The sequence below is a fragment of the Calidris pugnax genome, unplaced genomic scaffold, assembly GCF_001431845.1.
Source record: "Calidris pugnax isolate Ruff unplaced genomic scaffold, ASM143184v1 scaffold95, whole genome shotgun sequence".
Classification (NCBI taxonomy): Eukaryota; Metazoa; Chordata; class Aves; order Charadriiformes; family Scolopacidae; genus Calidris; species Calidris pugnax.
The window spans coordinates 15,561,156-15,567,401 of NW_015090885.1; the positions used below are offsets into that span (position 1 = coordinate 15,561,156).

The 6,246-nt window shown below is 47.6% G+C and overlaps 1 pseudogene; it reads right to left on the reverse strand.

Annotated features, from left to right (window-relative positions):
- Positions 1 to 393: 393 nt before the first annotated feature.
- Positions 394 to 5,690, reverse strand: LOC106890996 (annotated as a pseudogene).
- Positions 5,691 to 6,246: the final 556 nt, after the last annotated feature.

Below are 6,246 nucleotides of genomic sequence, written 5' to 3' on the forward strand. Positions count from 1 at the left end.
TTATGTAGCTGTTGGTGAAACACACTTTAAAACTCTTATGGTGAAAACGGAGAGATGCTCAAAGTTAGCTTCAGTCCTCTGTGATCATCCTGGGAAGGCTGCTGCTCATCAGTATGCAAGGAAATGTCCTTGGATTTCTTTCCTCATATAAGACATGACACTCAAATACTAGGATAGAATGTATGTGGAATGGAGTGACCTCATTTTATGGAACATAACTTCATCTCCTATCCCTATATATGTTAGATTTGGTTTTATAAAAAGAGATTGGTACTTATATAAGTGACAGGAGCAGGTACAGTTGCACTAGAGAGATGAGGGAAGCCAGAGCCGACAAGGGTCAGGTAGGCTCTGCCCTGCACGCCACAGCTCTGCGCAGTCACACCAGCTGCATTACAGATACTGGCTTCTTTCTCCTGAAGGCTTCGAGTCCCTGCCGCACGTCGCGTTGCTGACTGAGGCACACTGGGGGTTTCCTTCATCGCTGCTCAGGTGCTGGGACAGAACTAGGCCCAGACAGCTCTGCAGGTGGAAGAGGCCCCGGCTTCTACAGGTTTCTCCTTGTCCTAGAAAACAAGACACCAATACTGCAAGAGTGAGGATGGGGCTGCTTTGGGAATGCAGTTTGGGGCTCTAGGAATGTAAGGACAGAACCCCTCCCTTTATTTGGTAGAGGAACTAAAGAATATAGGGCTCTACGTCTGTAATGTGACACGGGCATGGCTGGCCACGCTCCAGCCAGCACCAAACTGAGAGCTGCCAAGAGCCCCATCAAAGCACGGAGCTGAAGCGAGTGGAACACAGGAGTTAGTTCTGCCCCTGCAGTGTGTGCACTGTGATTCTGGGCACCAGCTGCACCTTGTGACAGACAGGCTGGCTCAGAGCTAAACTGCCAGACTGCTCTGCCAGACTCCTGAGCAGTGACAGCAGCAGACCTGTCCTGTTCTCCTGCAATATTCCTGCGTCTCTACACTGGCCCTGCCGTCCCAGGCTTCCTTCAAGTAGGACAAACTGGACCAAAAGTCTGGCGCCAAGCTCAGAATGATATTTTGCTGCCTCTGTAGTCTTCATAGCCTGGCAATCTTTGTTCACGTCTCTCAATCAGGTGGAAAACACTAACCATTCCCTTTGTATTTTTGCTTCTGGAAGAGGTCTGGCAGCAGGAAGAAGGTCCCTAACACTCACGTATGGACTTCCTCACCCTCTGCCCCAGCTGTGGTGTTATAGACCTTGGACAAACCTGCATGGACATGGGCTGAACTGGCGTGTTTGTGACAAACAGAGGTGACAGTGACATGAATTAGTACCAGAAGCCCTTCTAAACTTCCCCAGGACTGGCCAAAGGAGTGTGTGTGTACCATGTCCCATACATACCTGCTATCGCAGATGGTGTAGAGATGAAGAACAGCCAGCAGGAGGAGGAGGCCCAGGAGACTAGCAAGGCTGACGAAACAGTGAAGAAACCATGTAATATTGCCTAAAGAGAAACAGTTGCTCTTTAAGGTGTATCTCACAGACCATTTATTTGCCCTGTGCCTCCCTCAGGATAGCATCTTCTGGACAATGCTCTCTTTGTGCTCCACTTTGGGGCATGACCAAATGCTGGAATACAGCACCAGGCACAGAACTGGGAATAAAAGACTTCCCTCTGTGCCCTTGATGGAGGACCCTTGTCTTTTGCTGTACAAGCACCAATTAGATCCTCCTCCCCACCCACTCCCAGAGTCCAGCTGCTGACCTTGCATGTGCATCCCAGCACATTTCAGCCCTGATTCTCTTCCAACCAAGTACTTCAGCAAAGTACACGTGGTTGCATGCAATCCTCCAGCAGCATCTTCAACTTCACCACCTAAAGCCTTCACCTACCAGCTACTCTTGGAAGCTGCTAGGTGGCTCTCAGTCTTCCTGTCACAACCTATGTGTAACCAAATAATTAGCAAGACATAATGGTACCGATGGATTACAATTTTTTGATTCAGATGATCATACCATTGACATCTTTGTGTGTCGTGAACTTCTGGATAATCCTGCCTTTCCATTCCGCCCTAACGGTGGGAGGGGAAAAGGAAGACCGCTACATTCATCTGCTTTCCTAGAATTTCACAAAGGACTTTACATTCCTGACAGCACGTTTGTTTATCCTTCCACCTCCTGACACATTTCTCACTAGAAACTTCAGCTCAGCTGCATGGCTCCTGCTGAAATCCTACCAGGACTGGTGTTTGTCTTAGTGAATGAAGAGAGGGCTAGATGGGGTTTTGAACACTGAATGCACAAAGAGGAGCTTACGTGGAGGACAGGCTATGGACGCACTCCAGTTCCCAGCTGGGTGGGACACAATGCAGGTTGCATTAGTCACTTTGGTGCTGTGTGCTGTGAACTTGCTCAAAACAGTCACTGTCCCATCGTCATGGCCTTCTTCATTGGGGGTGGAGTTGCTCTCTTGGACCCACGAGATCTGGGCAGCCGGTTTCCCTGCCGCTGCTTGGCACACGGGGTTCCCTTGGTCATCACAGGACAGGGTTGGCTTGGGAGGGACTGCAAAGCATCAGGAAGGGGAGATACACGGAGCTAGTTTGCCTCAGTTAGGACAGGACATTCTGGTTCTCTACCCAAAATGAACGGAGTACAAAAAGAGAATAAGGCACATCCCGTTACAGTGACATGGGCCAAAGTCACAAGAGACAAAAATCATGCCTCTTTTTTTCCTTTTGGACAACTCTAACCCGTTCAGGTGAGTTACCACAGCCAGGTATCATTAGAGGAGGTTTCCCTGGACATTGGGGTAGGGAATTATGCCAAATGCAGGGCTGAATTAGACTTTTGTCCTAAGCAGCCATTGTACACATGGTTTAAAATGTATCTGAATGCCAGCGTAAGAGGAAATGGGTCCATTCTTACTGCCTGGAAGAGAACATCCCATGTTCAGTACAATATCTCAGCACTTGGAAGTGCTGGTTTCACATGCTTTAGTTCTCTTAAATGGGTATATTAATGATACAGGAGGACCAGAAGCATATGCAGAATACTCTTTTAGTATTTTGGATTATTATGTCCCCTGGTGCGTGGGGAGAGGAGCTTTGTCTCTCCAGGCCCAGACACGGTCCTGGGGAGAACTGTGAAATGAGGAAGGAGTCCCTTACCCAGCACAGTCAGGTGGTATGTCTTGTGGAAATTCCCTTCTGGTGCTACTACTTCACAGGTGTAATTTCCCTCATGGGCTATTTTCACTTGCTGTATCTCAATGGTAGGATCCTGATCTGGTCTGAATTTCCAGTTCATGCTGTCACTGCAGTTTGTTCTGTCTGTCTTGTTCTGATCAGCCCTGTATCCCAGGGTGCAGGGTCCTCCAACCTTGGGACTTATTTTCCATGTTACCATAGTTATATTTGATAGCTGAGGAAAAGTGAACACGAAGCTGCTACCTGCTGTTGCTGACACTCTGTAGTTCCCTGAGGGAGAGAAAGGAGAAAGAGGTGTGAGAAGGATCCCAGGGATGTCACTCATAACTTTCAAGTTCTGGTCTGTGCTTTACAGAGAAATGCCTGCCCTGTTACACGCCAGTGTGAGACCCTCTCAGGACCAGCCCAAGGGCTGCATCTCTCTTCTTAGGTGGGAATTGATCACCAAATTCATGGTTGTGTTCTCATACATTTGTCCTTGTTTTCACTCCCTCCCTCTGTAAGCTCCTCTCCCTTGGACAGTGGTTTAATAATGACTAGAAAGCAGAGTTGGAATGAGCTGCAGAGCCCATCTCTTTGGGGAGATCTCTCAGGTTGCTTTTCCCTCAGCATCACTGCTCATTACAGCAGGAAAATGAATGTTTTAAGACATTCACCCCGCTTTTATGCTTGATATAACCAGCCCCCCTAATCAGGTCAAGGTCAGGTGGCCATTTCTGCCCTGCCACTCCAAAGCCTATATGAACCCGTTTCCCTGATTATAGCATTGACAGATGATATAGTAGAGAAGTAAGGTATTTAATTGGAAAAAACCCCACATTTCTGTTTGCAGACGTTCCCGACAGACTCAAGATCCCTGCCTTGTGACCTGCCACACCAGTCTTAACAAAAACAAACAAGAAATATAACCAAAATTTTGCATAATCAACGTAGGGTAGGGAAGGGTTATAGCTGTATTTTCAGATCCCATGTTTTTGGAATTAGCTTTTCTAAGTGTTTAACTAAGTTTGTAAAGGGGAAAGAACATTCCCCTTAACTACTATCAAATCTTTCATCTGAATGTAGTGTCATAAAATCCCAGTATACTTCATTTGTCAGGACAAGTCATTGATACCTAAGAGTAAAGCTCCATAGGGTGCTCAGACTGATCAGAAAACCTTCCATCAAACAGGTTTTTAATACATCTGTTAATTATCATGAAAGATATCATAGTCCAAGTAAATAGTGATCTGTTTTCATCAAATCACTGAAAAGCCCAAGTTCAACAACTTGCTGGCTGACAAGTGAGAAGATATAGTTGCAGCTGGAAAAGTTTTGATTTGCAGGTTATTGGTTTTGCATCAAAAAGTTCCTTCAGCAATTTGTAAAGATCCCTTCCCCTTGCCTTCTTTGTTCTCAGAGAAGAACTGAGTAAACATCACTCCGATACACTGCTGTTTCCTCCTCTCCCCTAACAGAGAGTTGGTACCAAAGTACTGTCACAAGTACCTGTAGCTCCTGTGACCGCAGTGATGGTGAGCAGAACAATGGTATACGTGGTCTTCCTGACAACTTTCAAAGTAGTTCTTGCGTTTGGGCACGATGTGGGTTTCTTGCACCATCCACCTTGCTTTGAGCTTCCCATCACCCCCTGCCAGTGATCCTCAGCAGCCAGAGTCACCGCTCTCCCTCTGCTCCTATGGGCCCTGCAGTGCAGCTACAAAGAGCTGGTTCTTCTTCCTAGCACAGAGCTTCCTCTGCTGAGAACTGGTCAACAGAGAGGAAATGCTATTGTTTTTTGCTTTCTGACCATTGGCCTTTGGTGTAGCCTTACTGTGGGAAGACAAACCCTACAGCAGAACTTGCACGAAGTCTAAGGAGTGTGATTTATTCATGTTTGGTTCTGATCTCACAGTCAGAATTTTATCATTGGGAAAATGAGTCTGTGGTCAGCCTGTGGTCACTCAGTTGTACGTGCCTGCTGGGGGAGGACTGAAACTTATGAAAGTCGGTTCCTTTTTTGGGGTGGAAGGAGACAAGTTATTGTAGTCTCTGAATTTGTTAGAACTTCTCCCCTGTCTTGAGGTTCATAATTTTTGAGGTAAGTCCAATGCTCTGGCTTGGACTTACCCTGGTACCACAGTCCCTTAGGAGTGTACCTGCTCCCAGTGGAGCCTTATCTCTTCAGGGCCACCATTTCTTCTGGCATATAACTGCTGCAGCATAGACTTTTCCACAGCCTCATTTGCTTTGAGGTGCACCCGCTCAAGCACGGCCTTATCCCTTCAGAGATGTACCTGCTCCAGCATGACCTTCCTTCAGGAGCATATATGCTCCAACATGGCCCTACCCATTGCCACAGTCCCTTCAGAGACGTACCTGCTCTGTTGTGGACTCACCCACAGACACAGGTGCTTTGAGGTGTTCCAGCATGGCCTCATGCACAGCCACTGAGGCTTCAAGGTGTACCTGCTGTCGCATGGACTTATCCACAGCCACAGATGCTTTGAGTTGTGCCTTCTGCAGCATGGGTCACAATCCCTTCAGAGGTATACCTGCTGTGTACAGACATAACCACAGCCCCAGATGCTTTGAGGTGTACCTGCTCTGGCATGGACTAACGGATGGCCCCAGACACCTCAGGGTGTCCTGTTTCCCCATGGGCTCATCCTCAGGTCACAGTCCCTTTGACTCGAGTTCACACTGAAGTTCCAGCCTCTCCAGCACAGCAGCACCAAAACAGCAGCGATGCCCTGCCCAACTGCCAGCCCATGTGCATGGCCATTGCTGCTATCAGAATGTTCCCAGGTACACCAGACTAAGGTGATAAGAGTACAGCAAGCAGCAAAAGCAAAACCAAGCCACTAATGAGTACTAGATCCCACTATACAGTAAGGCCTGCCAATTAATGCCTACATAGCTATGAATTCAGTCTAGCACATTCCAATCCAATCTGTTGTTACCATGTGGTGAACACTCTGGTAGGAAGATGGGGTGCCCAGTGAGAGAAAGGAAGAAATGTTCTTGGTTGTTCCAGTAGTTGCCCAGGAGACCGGGCTGAAACTCCAACTGTAGCAAGCTGAGG